The 20,194-nt window shown below is 39.0% G+C and overlaps 1 protein-coding gene across 5 annotated transcripts in view; it reads left to right on the top strand.

Annotated features, from left to right (window-relative positions):
* Positions 1 to 20,194, top strand: part of LOC106160576 (glycine receptor subunit alpha-3) — a 59,296-nt gene that overhangs the window by 23,113 nt on the left and 15,989 nt on the right. Inside the window, exon 1 of one of the 5 annotated variants that reach the window (XM_013537241.2) lies at positions 7,120 to 7,339. The exons of 3 other annotated variants lie outside the window; for them this stretch is intronic. The gene's annotated coding sequence lies outside the window, so the exon portion shown is untranslated. Of the gene's footprint in view, positions 1 to 7,119; positions 7,340 to 12,330; positions 12,484 to 20,194 lie in introns of those variants that run through there. One more of the 5 variants, XM_013537234.2, reaches the window with a different exon arrangement.

The raw sequence follows: 20,194 nt of genomic DNA, 5'->3' as shown, positions 1-20,194 counted from the left end.
ATTATGAAGAATATGCTTGTGTGGTCCAAAATGGAACACGTAGTGGATTTGATAAATAAATAAATAAATAAATAAATAAATAAATATAAAAATTATAATAAAGGGTGCTCAACCCGACAATTAAGCTACTGTAGATAAACTTAAGGCATCATATGACAAAAGACAAGGGCAAAGTTTAATTTTGCCTACCATACCTTGCTAACATCGACTTCTTTAACCAAATTATCAATTTTGTTTGGCCTAACTTATCCATTATGTACATGCATTTTTGTTTTTCTTATTCTGCATATCGTTTTAGACATCAAAGGAAAGCTGTGTACTCAATAATGCAGCTGTGATGTCTTAAGTATCGTTCTAGAAAGATGTTTTAACTTCAGATTAGAGTTCAATGCTATCCATGTGCTATGGGAGTACTTCTGTATCATTGCAAACATGCTGCCCAGCTTGGTTCTGTACATCAAGAGAGAGAGAGAGAGAGAGAGAGAGAGAGAGAGAAGGTGGGAGTGTGTGGTGGTGGGGTGGAGCGAAGGTCTACAATCTGCTAAATAAGCCAATTTCTATTTCTATATACTAAATCAATTAATATAGCTCTCTTGTGACGCCATCTGAGAGAGAGAGAGAGAGAGAGAGAGAGAGAGAGAGAGGGGGGGGGTGGAGCAACGGTCTGCAATCTGCTAAATAAGCCAATTTCTATTTCTATATATTAAATCATAGTTAATATAGTCCTCTTGTGACGTCATCTGAGAGAGAGAGAGAGAGAGAGAGAGAGAGAGAGAGAGAGGGTGGAGCGACGGTTTATAATCTGATAAATAAGCTAATTTCTATTTTTATACTTAATCAATTTATATTGTAGTCTTGTGACGTCATCTGTCTCTAAGCCTTGAGCGGTTTTAATTGTCGTCTTTACAGTTTGAATTCCGCTGAGATAGGTTTACTTAGAGCACTTTAAACAGATTTTCAACAAATATGTACTTTTTAGAATTGCTTTCAATTTTAGTTAGAACAAGAAAAATGCACTCAGGCAGCGAAGACCTCCGCCAAGACAAATAATTAGGTAATTATTAATCATTCATTAATAAATGGATCATCACCAAAATATAGTCACAGTTGGACTAGCACGTTTCTGACCTATCCTAACACTTTGTTTTATCAAAAACCATTCGTAACGTTTTAAATTAGGCCCTTGAGAAACGGACAGACATAAAAACGGAAACGTAAGTGCTACTTTTCCGGCGGAGATAATGGAACGCTGGGTCAGTTTGTGTTTCAATTAATTTGGAATGTTTTCCAACACTGCTTATTTTTAATATGCTATGGATGCACAGCAATATCGATCAGAATTCTGTATCGTTTTTTATTATCGGTTAATGTTCCTAAGTTTGATGAGAGAGAGAGATAGAGAGAGAGAGAGAGAGTTAGTTAGTTAGTTAGTTAGTTAGTTAGTTGGGGCAAAAACGCTGGAACGAGTGAGGAATTGGCCCTCACGAGAAGCATTCCTTCAAAATTTTCCCAGCATAAAAAAACAACCCTAAAAGATGTAGCAATAATGTATCGGCTGTCGTTCGCAATCAATTTAGCCTTGAGAAGCAGGAACAGGGGGTTAAAATAGTATCGGCATTCTCGGTAGGAAGGTCAATGGGTAATCTAGCCGACGCAAATCAAATTAAGCCGTTGAGTGTGTAATTGAGACTTAGTGCTCTCCAGCGGCTGGAAGAGGAAATTTAAGTCACAATTTCTCGGTTTTCAAGCAGAGAATTAGTGATATAGACATGTCCGTGTGCAATGTAGCCTATGGAAAGATAGACAGAATTGTTGCTTGACAATGGCCCTTTATGCGGATATCACGTAGCTTGATTTATTATAAATCTCTATTGAACACTTTCGATTTTATGGTCTCTAACTCTGTCTCTTCAGCCGTCTCTCTCTCTTTCTCTCTCTCTCTGCATGATTAACCAAGATCCTCTTAAACACGTTGAAGATGAAGCCTCACTTCCAAAACTGACACACATTTCAATCATTTATGTTATATAAACAACGCAAGCATTGACAGCGAAGAACCAACATGCTGCAAGGGGGAGGGAACGCTTTGAATGTCTGGTGTGTCAAGGCTTCCTTAAGGAATGAATCCGAATGAATGTTGATCGATATAAAAAGCCACGCTATAATTTATTTCATGTACGTAGTAGTCGTTTAAGGTGTACAAAATATTGACTTTTGCGTGCGAAAAAAGTAGCAACCCCAATTACATAAATTTTAGATGATTTCAGCGTTTGGGACCTACTTAACTACTTGCATTGGTGTCTTGAACGAATGTGAGTTGATCTGGTTTCATGAAAACTAACGTCTTTTTAAACGTGCAATTTTATGGTTTATTCATCTTTTAAAGATGTTACCAATGAGTGAATGAAGAAGGGAATTATGAATAGAAGTGACTGGGGCAAATGATGTATTTGAAAAAGGAAAGAGCAACCGAGATATTTTAAGTAGATTTAATTCTATTTTTGACTGGAAGCTTTTAGAACTAACCAATCAGAGCAATCGCTGGTAGCGAAATGGATACTGCGGTCACAAGCACTGAGACAAATGCATCGTCTCCGCTAAAATGGGAACAATGCTAGTTTCGATCAAAGCCAAGGTCGTACTGGTATTGATGAAAACAATAGTATGGAACGCATGCGTAAATAAATTGATGTATCACGTTAAGTAACGTAATCACTAAATGGTGATAATAAGTGATGATGGATTTTTTGCTCATTTATTTCGCCGTGCAACCTAACTGATGGCATACGTGTTTTTTTAATATGTTGGGTAATTGTTTGGCACCTACAGCTACTGCGCAACTAATTTTCTCCCCCTTCCAAAACCAATGGTTTTGGAGTTTAATACTATTTTATACCTCCTACCTCAAATAATCGTCGCCCTCTGTCTCTCCTCTCGCAAGTTCTCCCTGCGAGCGTGTTATATTTGTGAGCGAACCGTTTGCATGTTAAGATCTCTCATTCTCTCTTTCTCTCTCTCTCCTCAACAACATGTCTTTAACATGGTACTAATTTCACGCCCCTTTAGATTGCTGCCATAACCTCATTCACTGGTTCTGGTTCGAGTTTCTGGCTCTCGCTTTCCCAGCCATACCCACTCGACTATACATGAAGTACCATACCTGACCGTACAAATACCGGTATTACACAGCGATTACGGCCGCTTGCCGCCATGTGGTTACGCAAGTGTACAAACTGGAGCGCCACGGTCGGACGCGTTCAGCGCCGGCTTGACAAAACAAGTTTCAAGACGTGAAATATCAGGAAATATACGGCATGAATGCAATGTGACGCCAGGGAATGTGTGCATTTGCCCCAACCTTCCATCTGCATGCCTTAATTGCTGTCGGTTTTTACGGGAATAGGATTGCGTTGGTTGTTCTTAACACCCTGGTTCTTTGAGCTGTAAGTTTACTGACCGCATTAACTGAACTGGCGTTGCACACGCCCCTTTACGAGACGTTCATCCCATTTCAAAACAGGAAGTTGGTAAACTCCTCACTTTCGCTCGATCCGCAGCTTAACGCGGTCATTTGTATGGGTTGAGTAGAGAGCATAGCCAATTGAAGCTATTAACGACCGGACCTTTAGCCTCCCTCCAATGCAACGTTGATTTTTCACGGCCCGCGATCAAGAGAGAGCATATCGACGTTTCGACAGACTTGTTTAAGGCGGCCGGTAACGCTAACAATGGCCTCGCTTGTCACCGGCATTGATTACCAACCCGAGCCATTTTTAAAACCTCGAGAGTAATTAACACAGGGATGCTCAGCAATCAGCGCTGATCCGTGTCTCTGTATACATAGCGGGTCAACCAGAACCCATTTAGCAAGTTTTCCACCGAGCTGTCGCCATTGATCCATGTGTTGATCATCTGTCGTAAACTTGTGTAGCAACAACAACGGCCACTGACAGTTGGGTATCCCATAAGTGCCATACGAGAAGCAGTGTAATTGTGTAAGGTGATTATAGTGCCAGTGACACTTCTCAGATGTACTTTCATGAGATGACTGTGTTCAGAAACGGGGACACTGAAGGTGACGCGTATTAAATGTCACTGACACGACGCTACAGGTAGATTATGTGACACCGTTTAATCACAGGTGACCCCGACGTGTCAGAATCACTATTAGACTTAATGGCAACAACAACAACAACAACTGAACTATTTGAGGTAGGTTTATAATAACCACATTAGACGAAAGGACAACATAAACTGTCGATAAACCTCTGCACTTTTTTTTGGACGAACTTTCAAGTCGGACTGGATAGCTGTTGGCTGTTTGCAGCCAAACCAGAACCAGAACCAACCCAATGCAATGGGAAACAGTTTTTTCAGATCAGTTCATAAACACCTGTGCTGGGTTTGGTTCTCTGGAATCGGTTACGTGAGAAGACTTCATTCTTCTCCGTGCCTTGCACAACGACGACAATTTATTGAACTGGGATATTTATGCCTTCTCATTTAGGGCTACAGTAGAGGTAATTGAACAATAATCCAGATATGCTAGCTGCTTCAATCAAGGTAAATATGATGAACAACAACAACAACAGCCCGGCCAAGAGACAATAGCAAATGTCTGCAGCCAGTTAATAAGTGACATCGGCCTGTTTTGACAGTTATATCCTTTCATGCTGCTGCTTCTGACAATGCGAATCGTTTCAGGAACCACGATCGTGTCGCGCATTAGTGTTACGAATTAGTTTGGCGTCCCGTGACGGTTTTGAGGATGTTCCGAAACTGATAAGGACTCGCGTGGCAAATGTCATCAGCTTTGAAGCCGGCGTTCCTGCAAAGCAACGTGTTGATAATTTTAATGGAAAGGGCTAATATATATAGCTGGTTCTCAAAAGCCTGCGGCTGAGCAAGCCGCAACGTTAATTCACAGCACACAATAGGATTTTTAGATTCTGAGGAGATCTTGAAGGGTAACATAAAATGTGCCGATGCCACACCGTACACCGAAGGGTCAAAATGTAAAGGAACAGTTAAGAGATAGTTGAGTAGGCTTGAGTAGGGTTTAAACCCCAAGATAATCTCCCAAGGAGACGAGACCGAGGAGTTCAACAAATAGATTCTTACACATACACTAACCATGTCGAGACGGACACAAAGGTACTGGTCGACTTCCTGAATTCATTTTCTATCATTATCGACTTTCTGTGCCCCGTGGGACTCTGGAATATTATGTTTGGTAGGCGAACGTCCAGATTTTGAAAGCCGAGGGAGAAATAACTAATCGGAGATGCTTTTGCAGCTAATACAATGGCAACAATTCTGCGGACCGGAGAGACTGGACCCCCAGGTAAGGCTAGCGAACCCTGAGTCTCGTTAGTTGGCGGTTTTCAAAGATCCGGAGCTAAAAACCAACGTGAGTTAAACATCCGTTCTGCTGAGTGATAGGCTAATTTATGCATAATATGCATATTTGCTTAGGAAATTTTACATTCGCAATACCAGTTATGTCTTTATGTCCGCATAACATCGGCAGATATTTAATGGGCTTTCAGTTTTGGTTTCTTGAAACGCGCAAGAGTTTTTTGAGTTAAGTAAATTGGTCCAAGAAGCCGTGTTGATTCGTTTTGTGTGTTTTGCACATGGGCTTTTACTTATATTCTTACCGCACACCACTAGGTCGTTTCAAATGCACAGAAATATGGTTTATCGCCCGTGTAATCCAATATTTATAGGTCTTAGGGGACCCCATATTTTTCCAGGTTTTACATTATTTCTGTATATATATGTCGTTGTGTTGCTGAGTTTACATTCCGGTCTCAAAACGGGTATATCAGGCTTTATTCTGTGTTATGTTATTTTAGCAAAAATAGATCACAATACATAACATGAAAAATCAATCATTTTTTGTTTAGCTTGGTAGCTTGGCTGCATTGAATTTGATTCGAACGACACCAAAATAGTGGAATGGAAATAACCCTGATTAAAGTTCTTTATTTTGTCCTTTATTTTGAAAAAAAAAGCTGTATTGGTACTAATACATAACTCGTACAGCTGACGGAATTTTTACAGCAGTATCGAAGTGGTAGTCGTCCTATAGTTTCTGCGGGATGTCAGCCATATTGCTTACGGTGCGTTTTGAAGCTACTCGTATACCGAATCAGGTCATGTTATACTGGTGCATTGATTATCGGTGATTATTGATTTGGAAATGTGCTTTCACGCCATTGCCTGATTGACAGAACTCTGTCACGACATTTTATCGACTTTGTGTCCCGGTTCAGTTGGATAAAAATTTTCATATCCCATGATCCATGTACGAATATGTACCAAGGATGATTTAAAGGATTGTGTCCCTGATAATGTCTCAGGTCCCCACTCACTTGTTGCATCCATATACCGTATCTAATTTCTTTTCGGAAAGCCTATATTTGCAGGCTGTTCCTGTTATTACGCTCACGTTCATTTTCATCTCGTGTGATTGGTAACGCAAATACGTCAAACTGTACCGCTCCAGTTAAGTGTATCGTTCGTCTGGAAAAGGACCTTGATTCACCCTTTTTTAAATCAACTTGTCCAGTCAGTCCCCCAAACTCCCCAAAACGGAAGAAATCAGATGAAAAGATTACAGGAGGCGGATGATAAAGTTCAGATGATTTTGTAAACAATGAACCTATACCTTCTTGATGGTATGGTTCTGCCTGTACTGTTGTGCTTCTCTGGGTGTTCATATAAGTATAGCAAGCACTGGTATAGCAATATATAAGTATAGCAAGCACTGGTATAGCAATATATAAGTATAGCAAGCACTGGTATATGCAGGAATGGTGTCCTACCATAAAAGTATGTGTGTGAGGTGGGGTGGGGGTGGGAGGGGGGCAAAGGTGCACGTGGACTGATACATGTACTAGTACATACATTTGCCATGTCGTGACCTTCACCTTTACTCACACCTCATTAACACAACCTGGCAGAGAAACCAACCCCTGAAAACCAAATGTGCACTGTAGGTTTTACAGAGTAAGAAAGCATAACAGAAAGAGCTTGCAGTCTATTAATTTCGTCGGTCCATTTAATGATGTACAGCCATAGCTACACAGTGTGTGGAGACTGCGATTTAATGCGCAATGCATAACTTTCACGGCATTGGTTTTGAGTGTTCTTAGATGGTTTCAGCCAATTTCACATATAAGATATATATCTACATAGCTTATGTGCACGGACAATACTGGACAGCGGTCAGTTGTAGGATGACCGTCGGCTGTGATCCCCCTATAGAGATGACAAAAAGGAAGATTTTAAACTCCTTGTATTGAAGCGGAACGGATATGCTGAAGCAATTAAGGTAGTTATGTTTTCGTGCAGCGATTTCTAAATTAAGTTACCGAATTTTATTAACACGCAGTAGGAGGTGAGATACCCCCTGTAATATATTGTTACACACATTTAATAAGAACAATATACGATAATATACGATGAATGGTGCCCAGTCGGATATCTGATGGTAGTCAGCAATGGACACTGCCATATATGCAGTCCTTGAGTGAAATGCATGTTCCATGCAGTCATACTAAATGTGGCGACTTCTAGGCCGATGACATACTATTTTTATTTCTTTTTTTTGCAATTAGTTACATTAAGATACTTTTGTGCTAAACAATCATATCCCTATAGTCCTATTTTAACAACCAAATGGAATGGCGACGTTATTCAGATGCATTTCAATTAAAGACCGGTGTTTGAACATTGCAAGCGCTGTAAATGAAATGGCTTATTTTATAGCTTGAAAATATGAGGATTCTAAGTTAATTAATACATTTTTCTTCATTGAGCTTACGTTGATTTGGCGTTTGATACACATGCTCAAGTAGAATGAAAAAGGCCTCTATTGAATTTAGCCACCTCCCTCAAACCGACGCATCAGCCAATACTACCGTCAATAGTGTTATTCTTTCTCTAGCATGATATTGTGTTTTTAATGAAAGGTAATATTTAATGTGAAATCAAGGCACACACACGATAAACGAAAGCAGGGAGAGAAGATCGATTTTACACGGTAAAAACGCTTTCTTTTATCTTATCCAACACAGGTTTGGCATAAGTGTATGCAAAAATAACACATTGGCGGGACAGCGAGACTAATCGAAAATTCAATTTTAATCGAAGTCTAAGTTTACACTGTAGGCAAGTTGAAGTCTATATGCAGGGCCTGGATCGGTTTGAGGTCCAGGAGCGGCGCAGAGTCACTTTGAAATGTCTTAACTGGAAGGGGAACATTTGAGACATGTAGGAACCGGTATTCACATGTATTGCATCACTTGGTCCACACATTTTAACTTGTAACAATCACCTTTTGTGCCCAAACATGGCCATAAACATGTTTTTCTATCGATCTGGATAGGACTGAAATCTGCAGTACACGTTGTACATTGTACATTGTACGTTTTGGGGCTGTTCTGAGTGCATGGTTTGGGCGCATGCATTAAAAGAAACTTGACACAATGTCCTTTATCATTGAGAATTGAAGGACCAACTCTGTTAATTGAAGCAGAAATCTTATTTAAAGCACAACTGATATAACTTTAAGAAATTATAGCGACTTAAAAGTGGAACAAATAGCATTATTTTTCTTCCCCCTATCAAAAGCGAGAACCCCCCCCAAACCCCCCTGAAGTGCAGGAAAACCAGTTCTAGACCAACACAGAGGGTCATGAAGGATCGACAAGGAAGTGTGAACGAGCCCGTGAGGGTCCTGAAGAGGTGAAACAGATAATGGTGCACAGGTACTGGGGTAAAGCAATAAATTGAAGAGAGTCCTAAGAATAATATCCCCCTTGGGGCAAAGCAGATGGAAGGCATTACGGAATAATTTGGGTACCAATATGCTTCCAACCTCGGCTGCCCTTTGGAGCAGATCTTGTAATATGGTTATCTTTATTTACAATATCGGGCTCCAAGCGGTTTGTTAATTGCCATTATGTCAGCTCTATAAGTGATCGCTGGGCTTGTTTATTGATTTGTTTATTTATTTACAACACGGGAGTCGCACCTGTTCGAGTAAACACAGGTAGTGGCTATAACGCCATGGGTTAGTATTTCGTCCATATAGCCTATATTTTAGCATAAAGATGTCAGACAATAATTGTTCTATATTAAGGTAAATTGACGTTACAGCGTCTAAATAATTGATACTATAGATCAACGCATTTTTCAGTAGGCAGTATAATCAAATGAGGGACGGCCGCGGTATAGCTGTTAGCTACAGGTCTAGGTCAGGCGGTCTCACAGCGTTAGTTGGCTTCGGAAAATGTACTGTTTTTGTTCCAAATAATAGAAATCAAAAGTCGAACAATCCGTACTGTTATGCAGTCAATTATACACTTAGGTGCGTTAGGTAAGAATATACAGGGCAGAAATCAAACACGTATAGTTTTTTTAGCAGCTAGGTCAGTTCTACCATTGTTTTTGTGGTTGGGTCAGAAAATGGAACGGCAGCAGGCTTTTATTATCACTCTTTGTCGTCTACCTTATAGGTCTGCTTTAGAAATCTGGAAAAGATAAGAGAACTTGAAGGGATTATATTTACTTTTGCAACACAGCTTTGGCGGCGAAGAAACCTAGCATGACAATTTTCTAGTGAAACGCATCCGGTTCCATGCAAATATATATTGCAAGCCTAGCAGATGCCTTCTACATTAGAGGATGAATGGGGAGATCATCAAAGTACGTGATCGGGATAAGTTCTTTGTATGGAACCATCCGTAACTTACACATCTTTTTTTGCATTGTTCCGTTCTGCTTCTCTGGTCTAGTTCCTGAAATTGCCAATTGTAGGAATTAGATCGATGCATAAAATGTGTCAAGATACATACATGTTTATGGGCGTATTCCCATAGATTTTAGATCGATCTATCCCCGTAGGGAGTCTCACTAGATTACTGTCAGATAATCCGGCTTAAATGTCCGTCCCGCCTACTACAAGCTGTTAGGGGGTAATTAACTTTCGTGTCCGCTCGACTGACAGCTATTTAGCGTGAACCCCCAGGGAGTTAGGTCGATCTAGTTTGGATCGATCTAATCTCTGGGAATGGGGTCTATGTCTCAATGATATTTGGGCCATCCCAGGAGAGGAAGGATTATTCGTTTTGTTTTTTGTCGTCTACTGTCCGGATATACTGTAGACTGGATTTATGGATATTTATGGGTATTTTATGCATGAAACAAAGCTATGTTGGTTTGGTGCGTAAGAGTTACCGGGTTGCTAGAAACCAACAGCGTGTATGCACAGGTGTGTGCGTAGGCTGCAAGGTGAATGTTCTCGTAACGTATCGATCGCCCCACTGCTTCAAGGTCTACGGTGCGTTAGTGTTAAATTCAATTAAAGCAGATTATATCATGTTTATTAAGCATCGCATTTCGTCGCGTTCCAGTAGATTAACGTTGGACATTAATATCTAATCGATTCAATAAAGTCTAAACGTATGAGGGGTTAGCAGTGCTGCGTGCCTTTTTTTTCAAATCTGATGCAGCAGTAAGGCGTTATTGGATTTTTACGCCGACCAAATACATTATTTCAATGTTACATATATCATTGTCTTGACCTTAACGACATGTCGCTCTATAATGTCTTCGAATTTACTCATGGTTGTACGTATTTGTCCCAATTGATTAAGCTCTTGGTGACAAAAGTCGGTTTTATTAGAATCGAAGAAGTGGAGTATGCGCGTAGAATGACGTCTTGTAAATGAGCCCCCCTGAGGGTTAATTCAAAAGCCAGAAAATGAGAGTGGTGAAAAAATTATTTTGTCAGAGTAATTTGCAGTTTTATCATCATGAAGCTGTCTGTGTAGTATTTAAGGAAATTTGCATTTCTAATAGTTTTTGTAAGTTTAAATGCTAGAAAGGAGTGCATATATTTTGAAAGATCCACAAGCATTTAGTGATGTGAAGTACTGTAGTTTGTCATCAAATAATAATAATAATAATAATAATATTTCCAGTGATTTAGGTTACCGGTCCATATAGCATTTACATAAATGAGTGTGCTGAATATTATGGAAATTTTCATAACTAATGAAGCAGTAGGTAGAAATATATACACGTACATGTACATGTGTGTGAACAATTCTTTGTCTCAACGTATTATTTTCAACGTACAGAGTACAACACACTAGTATAAAAGAACAATGATAAACACGTTATGAATAATAGAACAAAACCCCAGAAATAAGGCGAATCAGTCAATAGAATCTTAATGAAACAGCGTCAATGCATGGGATCCACCCTCCCCCTCAGTAAAGCGCGAGAAGAGTCATAGCAACAAGTCAAAGGTTCAAAATCACACAAAATAGGGGAGAAAAAATGCTTATGTAACAGAAGATAGAGAAAATGGAAAGCAAATGAGGTGATTTTTGCATGATTAAAACACATTAAATGTGCCTTGATAGGACTCTTAATACGCTGTCCCTAGTGGGATGGATATAAACCTTTCTTGAATTCCTTGAAATCGATACTTACAGATAACATTAGCCTTTGTTTTTTATACAATGGTGGTCGGTTTTATTTAAATAAGCACATCAATCATTCGATTTAAGTGACAGTAGTGCGGGTTATGGAATCCCGTGATTTAATTTTCCGAGAAACGCTCCGCACGTTCTTGAAGTGACACCATTTATTATTATTATTTTTTTGTAATAAATGGATAAATTTATCTAATAAGAGAGAATATAAGGAAAAGCTACAAGCAGTACCTGTATATCCTGTATACTGTTCAAAGAGATCGCAATCGGCTATTCACGTGTGATTTCTGTTTTTAAAGTATAACGTGTCCTTGAAATCTTACGGAGCGGCCTGCGTAAAAATACCGCGAATACGCATCAGTCTAGGAGAACGCTGTTAAGCCGTGTAGCCATGCACGCAGAACGTACAAGTACCTGTAGAGCAGCTGCTAGCGATTGCCTGGACGAATTGCATTTCTCTTAAAGATACCTGTCGTTATATACAGGTTTGTATTTCATGTCGTAAAATGTCTAAAATTCCTTGTTGAAGATTGTCTTAAACCCTCTGAGACTTGATGACAACCTCCGCTACAAGTATATTTGCACCTTACGCAAAGTAGAAACGCAGAAAGAGCATGCAATGATTTATTTTGCTTAAGCCAAATGTAAAAAAAGTTACCTTGAAATGTGTTCATAATCAGGTGTTTTTATGTCTTACATTGCAAAATGACGGTAGGTGTGAAGCAGATGATTTTTCAATGCAGCCAGTAAAATCCGCTGATGGTGCCATCTTGTGCCAATGCTCCATGTACGTTCACTTTAAGTACTACATGTACGATATACGGCCATTCCAAAATCTGTTAGTTTGGCGAATGCTGCAGCTCCACTCTCACTCATGTATCTATATTAGACGATTGGACCTAATGGAAGGCGAAGTAAAGGATTTTAGGGGATAAAGCCAATGCAACAGATGGTCAAAGGTATCTACGAGGTAAGACGCAGATCTTAGCTGACCATTCATAGACAAACGAATGTATCGTTCTCATTCAGTTGTTTCGGGTTGTCGTGTCGAGTTGCATGGCGTACTGTAATCAAACGGCACCTTATACCCCATTCCCATAGACACCATCAGTGTACGTAGATCAATCCAACTCTGCAGGGACTCTCGCTGAGTGCAATCAGCTTAACTGATTCACACGCATTCTCTTGTTTCCAACGTACCCGTATATATAATCCACAGTTTTTCTGCATTCTACTCAACACCAGGAGGAGGCGTGTTAATCTGTTTGGCTGCATTCAGCGAGAGTCCCCTCGAAGTTGGATCGATCCACGTAGACCGAACGTGTCTCTTGGATTGGGGCATTTGCATGATCTATACAGCATCATTTTATCTTTTGCAAAATCTGTTGACTTTTAACAACGAAAGTGCCGTTTGCGCTCAAAATGGCCCACAGCACGAGAAAGGATAAGACGTAGACGAATAAGTGTGAGCTTGTAATTTAATTGATTTGCTTTCATCCGATTAGACAAAACTATGATACTATGAGCGATTTAATGCGATACCGAGTATCACGTTCGTTTCTCATCAAAAAAGCAGCTCTTGGCACGTACTTTTAAGTATTCAAATATTCTATACACTGGGGCAACAAGGATAGAAATCCTTCACGCCTGGTGCCATTTTAGGGCGAGATGTAATTGATGGCCGCTGCGGGTTCTTTCTCGCTGTTGATAAACGAGATGTCATTATTTCCTTCCCCTGTAAAAATATCAACCGAGAAAGAAAGGTCGTGCACAGTGGAAAAATGGAATAGAGGTAAACTGACTTTTAGGACAAATTTGTGCACGGTGAAAGATAGTAGTGTATGTATGGTGGGGCGTGCGTTGGACGTAGCTGGAAAGCAAACATGCGCCTGTGTCGGTCTCGGCGGGGTTTGTGATACAATTTGTTCATGTCCGTCAGTGTGGCTGGAATGGCATATGGAAAAAAATGGGGAAATAGCGACATGTTGAATATACCCCAAGACGTCTCCTTTTTATGTTATTCTTTGAATTCTCTCTCTTTTTTATCACTTCCCCGGTCAGTGCGCACTTATTAGATAAAACTACGTATAACCTTCAACATACGGAAAATAACGCACTACTAAATCTCTACTTATTGGAGAAAACTAGAGGCAGGTTGGTGATTTCTAGTGTTTATTATGAAAAGCCAAATAAAATGTTTTCACATAAACATGTGTATAGAGCAAAACGAATATCACCAATAAGTAAATAAAGAAAAATAGAAAAAATAAAAAATAAAAACATAGAGGAATGTGGTGTTGATAAACAAGCAAAATGTGTTCTTCCCTGGGAATGTGTCATCTCTCTCTCTCTCTCTCTCTCTCTCTCTCTCTCTCTCTCCATATAGTAACGCTGAGGCTAAAATCGTGTATATATTTAGTACGTTGTGTGTGTTGATGTTCTATGCAATCACCCTCTATGATTTTTATGTACCCTGTAATTAGATAAAGCTTATAAATAACCACTGTTTAATTGCGTGTCTTAATGACTTAATCGTATTTCTCCTAAAGCATACACGGTTTTTGATTCAACATGGGGTTTGTTGTGATTTACAGTCAGACTGATTAAAACAATGTTAATCCGGTTAAGTATCGATTTTTCATTATTACATACAAAAAACGTTGTTATAGTTGTGCAATTTAATAACACTGCACTGGGGTCAACACGCGATTTACAGCTAATGGAATTCTTATCACATTAAGTGGAGCCGGTTTGGTAGTTGCGTTCTTAAAATTTAAGGCAGACAAAGTGACAGGAGTATCTAGAGATTCCGTTAAAACAGTGAAACCGTTGTTTTTTCTTGCATCTCTTGAGATTGGGGTTTGTTTAGATATAGAGGGGGGGGGCGAGGGGGGAAATCTCATGATAGAAAAATTTCCGCTTTACTTGTGTCGTAATGTTTGAATATCCAGGTTAATTTTCAAGGGGGGGGGGGGGGGGTCTTCGCTGGCTACCCAGCGTTAGAATGCTTATTTGGTTTGTATCTAGTTAAAACATGTTAACATAGAGACGGAAGTTTAGCATATGGATATGTTTTGTTCGTTCACATGTACAGAATGTGCATTTTGGGCTCTTGCATTTCACATCTACCAGAGGTAAGCTCTTTTTAAGTGATATTGCATGCAGAAATACGTTATCAGTTTTACGTGAGTAGCTCATCGAGACGATAAATGTGACATTTGTATCGGTGTGGAGACCTCATTATTTGCATGATAGGTGTCCAATGTTTAATGTCACCCATGAAATAATTAACGTGGAGTTGGTTTATTACATACTGCCATATAGAATGTCCTCCAATGTATTTTTCGAAATTCTTTTGAAGTCACTATAATCAAGCGTTTTTATGTTAGTGAGGGATATTTCCGCCAAAGTTGGGCACCGCAAGTAGAAACTTGTACATACCCCCTAGGGTAAAACTGATACTTTACACCAAAATCCAAAATCCACCAAATGTTTGCCTTTATATATTCTTTTTTTTAATTCTTATGCTACATTTTATTTTTGGTATATACCTGCAATATCAAGGGATTTCTTCTTAATGGGCACATGACTGGTTTGTGTTTTTAAAGTAGTCTGTTATCAGTTTTATCTTTTAATGATTGCTATAGATAAGAATGAAAAAAAAAACATTGTCTGGACTTGCAATTTTATCATTTCCCTTATGGTTGCAATTTGTACCATTAGGCATATTTGATTTATATTCATCATCAAAAAATGACGAAGAACTCATTTAAAATCACTTATGACAGTCAATAATTCATATACCCATTCATATGGCAACAGACCCAATTTTGAAATTACATTATTGTTACTGTGTACTTTTATTGTAAGTCGAATATTATACGTGTGAATTTCACGAAAGTCCATTTTGGGCATCATTTTATTTGGTGGTAATTGATGCTAGCTATCACGCGTCCCCTAGATACCCGTTGTAGAGTATTCACGCCACGGTTTAAGCGGTGCAATTTGCAGTTCTTTTGGTGCACTGTGGGCTTAAACAGGCCCAGACTGCTTAAAATCGTTTTAAGGTAAGTCCAACTCCCGGAAGTGGTCATTCTAAGTTCGCATTCACACGCATCTTCCCTGCAGTTTGAATTTAACTTAAATTGCTAGGTCCTTGCGGAGATGGCCCGTGTGGTAGTCAGGAGACCATAAAGGTTAGGTCGGCCATATTGGATCTGCGGACTAGTTAGTCTGAGGCTCTTCTTTTGTAAATGCGACCTAAAACGTCGGAGTGGTGGGGGTGAATCTTGCCCTGGTGCTTTGCGCGCTAACCGCCAATTTTATGACCGGGGGTTTACGCGTGTACAGCAGTCGTTCTTCCCTGCAGTCGTTCTACTTGAAGTGATCTTAAAACGTTTTTAGCGAACCCGTTCTTGTGTAGGCCGTCCGTCTGACCACGAAGCGTCCACAGGTGAGTGGGCAGGTGAGGAGCCATTTTGCCAGATGAAAGATCGATGGTTTCCACATACTCGGACACCGAACTTTCGCACCTCTCCTGATGATCAAAATCGATGCATATGGTTATGCCAGGTCGCTATTTGAGATATGTGCCTTTTAACCGTGGCGTGGAGCACGTATACTGTCGCTTCTAATTTTATATTGTTCGAGATGAAGTCTGCGGATAACGCTTTTTTACAGAGACCTTTCGCTGAACCCTAGATGTATATTTTACCCTAAGACTATAAATCTGATACATGGATACGATGGGTGCCAATGTTTGAATAAAGGAATATTGGCTAAATGGGTTAACTGCCTCAAACACTGTTTAAAGATAACAATTACCAGAAGTCACAGAAGAGCAACACTACAGAATGAATAATGTGGTTAAACTAGTGTGGTATGCTTGTATTCTGGTTACTGTAGTCGAGTCTTTCGGTGTATCTGCGCGTGTGCACGTGTTGTTACGCGACTTATCGAAATGCAGCTGCGTGAATGAGTCAAACGTGCGCTTGTGCGTGCTTTGGAGCATGTAAGAGTTTGTGCATGCCTGCAGTGGTGTGTACCTGTTCGTGTGTGGGTGCTACCTCGCGCATGCACGTTTGTTAAAAAATAATCGTGTATTGAATGTGATGAAGAAACGCACCGTTGCAAAAAAAAAAAAAATAATAAATAATAAATAATAAAATAATAATAATAATAATAATAAATAAAATAAATAAATAAAAAATGGCACGACGCTGATATAACATCTGGTCATGTCGTCCTTATAGGACTGTTCAGTCTGTATCTTACTTAGATTTCGTCTGGTAGATACTGGCAAACATTACGGGGTATGAATTACGCCTAATGTGTTCTGGCTTAGAAATAACCACACAGGCCTGATTTATCGACGACCATGTAATACGTGTTCAACGTTCCACTGCTCATGGTTAGCAGATATATATTCATTGAGAATAAAGTACCTACGGAATACGACGGGACGTAGAATTAGGCAGACGCTGCACAGGAAGATGAGCTCGAAAAATAATAATTTTCATTTCTTGCATCCTTAATACCAGAGTTGACCATCGAGAATGGTATTACAGTAGCTCATGATTCGTCATGACAAATATAAGCGAATAATCTTGTTAAATGTGTGAGTTTTGTGACATATTTTTTAAGGCAATAGAGTCTGAAATAAAAAAAAAGTTTCGTTGTGTTCGCATCTGTGGAAAGTCTGTTTGTGGGATATTTTGCAATACTTTATGGCCGTTTTCTTTCACAAACCTTAACATTTTATAAAATCTTGAGTAAAAAAAAGATTAAAAAATAGACATATTGGTTAGCTTGATTAAATAATAAGAGATATATTGATTTGCTTAGAAAGAGGGTTTGGTAATAATGGCTTTCATAATAGAATGACTCAATTAAAAAAAAAAAACTTACCAAGGGAGTCGTGAATGAAATAGACCCCCTTTAGAGAGTGGAAGCGCTTTCAACACAGCACTTCATTAAATGCAGTTAAGTGAGGAAAACATACCGTCTCGAGGGAAGTACCCGGATGCATATGCCCCTGTTCTACTATTACGTGATGATTTTATCAGATTTTAATGTTTCTGGCCGGTTAATAATTTGTAGGGCTTTTGTGGCGCTTTGTCAAAGTTAAGTGATAAAAAGCGTAATGCTTTTATTTTGATGAAATTATAAGCAAATGCATGTTTTATTTACACCCGGACACAATTACAGTCTGGGCACATAAACATCGCTACAAAAATGGAGGTCCGTGGTTGTCGTTGAAAATATTGCCACTGACAGTTTTAAAGTGTACATTGATCTTTTTCAACACACAGTAGGATTGATGATGTAGCAACCATGTAATATTTGTTGATTTTGAATACTTAAGGTTAAGAAATATATGACGTTTGTTTAGTTTTTGGCGCTGGTGTTACACAGACATGACTCACGATGGTGAATTTGGCTTATTTCTTCTTAAGTGTCGCTAAACGAGGAAGATAAATTGAGCAATTGTTGGCCAAATTGGTTGAATTTCAGTTTAGAATATTATTTTTTCTTTCTTTCTTATGTTCTTATGCATGGTTTATTCGCTCTTTCGATAGGCTTGATCAGCCAAACTTCGATACAATTCAAAATAACACAAAGATACGGATCATCGATAGATACATATAGAGCGACACAACTTCGGTAATTGTTTTTTATAAATTGTATACTATTCTTGTTCATTATCTTTAGATGCTTTTTAATAAATGGTATATTTGGGTTTCTTGAATACGATGAATACAAGCCTAACTAGGCCATTGATTTCTGTTTATGCGTCTGTTGCATGGTGTGTCTGCCAAATTCTGGTACCTTCCCTAATGTCATTATGATGAATGTTAAAATGGTCAGTGTTTGTTGCCATCAGATAAACTGAGTATTTAGAGATTTAAAAGCTATTGACTTGCCCGTGTCAATTCTATTTATATATAGAAGTAGTAAGGTATATTAGCCAAATCGTGGTGCCACAGATTGTGGCACGAAAACATCATAGTTGACATAATAAACAATCGACTTTTCTATTCCTGTTCCGGTGGAATCAGATAATTGATGGTTGTTGATATGACGTATTAGTGTCTGGTTTGCGTGCCCTGTGGCTGGATTATTAGCCAAATTATGGTATTATCAGTGCAGATATATTAACAGTTGGTTTCTTTTTCTGTCTGATAGATAGTATTCTTGGTTACCATACAGCTGTTGGCCAAGTTTTGGCATATATTTTTTTGTTAATTGAAGCGCACTCCATTATTTTAAATGAGAACAGGTTGCAAAGTGTTCGTTTTTTTACTCTACATTGCCATAGCGGATAAACATTGGAATCACTTTGTAATTATCGTGGCCGATATAGATTTATTATGACGAGTAAGAAAAATCTGGGCCCGAACCACTGCCGCCTTTAGTGATGGGATTTTGGTAAATATACACCCATGTTCTTATAAAATAGACAGCACATTTCTTTGTTCTTGATACATGAATCCGTTGCGATGAAGATAAACCGTTGGAGCAATGAGTATTTCTGATAATCCTTCTCATATCCAGTGTGCCGGATGGCTGAAATTTGTGGCGATGTTTGAAATAAAAATCGGTATTGGATTTTTTTTTTTTTTTGCTGTTTTACTTTATGGAAGTAATTACAGAGTTTACATGTTAATTCTTATATTATGTACGAAATGTTCATTGCTTTTACCTTTGAATAAACCAGCTGCGCACGCTTTTTCTATTCTTATTGCAAACCCACGTACGTCGCCAAATAAATACATACTAAATACATGCAGGATTGTATCCGTGCACTTGAAAGCGGAAAATCAAATAAGTTTATTTGCCAAACAGTTAGGTAACACATCCACGCACTTTAAATGCAATTCGAATGTCTGAGAGTAGAGCTGTACTTGGGAGCACCTTTTTCCCATACCGCCGCTGATGACCTGAGTAATTGATTCTCGTTTTTTTCCACTTCGGGGGGTATTTCCATCGTGTACAAGCACTGAAACCATCCGAAAGATATTATTGCAATGATTTAAGGCCCGGGATTTAATGGAGAATATAAGCAAGGGTGAGGCCGAACGAAAATAACAATGTAGACACAGATGGTAACGGAGATTAGTTACGTTTTTGTTATGTTTATTTTGTGTTTAGAACAAGGCTTACAAGCCCCCTCTGGGGATACAAGCCGGTGGGGTCTTTTCTAGTGTCAACAGACATTGATCAGCCAAATAGTTGCAGTGGCTGAATTGGGAATCGCATGCTGGAGTTTATGTATATCGTTGGTTTATTTTTATACTCTTATCTCTTTTTGGTAGGAATATGAACTCCATCTCATTGCGTCCGTTAAAATGCCCCTCCCCCCATATTTATAAATAACACTTTTCCCGTTTTTAAAAAATACATCATGTTAGCGCAGATATTATGGGCAACTAAAGAAAAAAGCGGGCTTACTACTTTAAAAATTGACTTACAGTCGTTCAGGTAATATCATCAAACCTTTCAAACATGATTCCTATTCTGTCTTCTACTTCAGTGATTGATGAATAGATATTCGAATAGATAAGGAGAGAGAATGAGAGAGAGAATGAGAGAGAGAATGAAAGAGAGTTTAGTTTATTAGTAGATACTGTCAACGTCTGTAAATGTCTTTACCCATCAGATATGTCCCTCCCAGTTTTTTT

Source organism: Lingula anatina, chromosome 8, assembly GCF_051362555.1.
Source record: "Lingula anatina isolate TDL-2025a chromosome 8, LinAna3.0, whole genome shotgun sequence".
Taxonomy (NCBI): domain Eukaryota; kingdom Metazoa; phylum Brachiopoda; class Lingulata; order Lingulida; family Lingulidae; genus Lingula; species Lingula anatina.
Note: the sequence above shows the minus strand (reverse complement) of the source record. Positions and strands in the feature narration are given on the sequence as shown.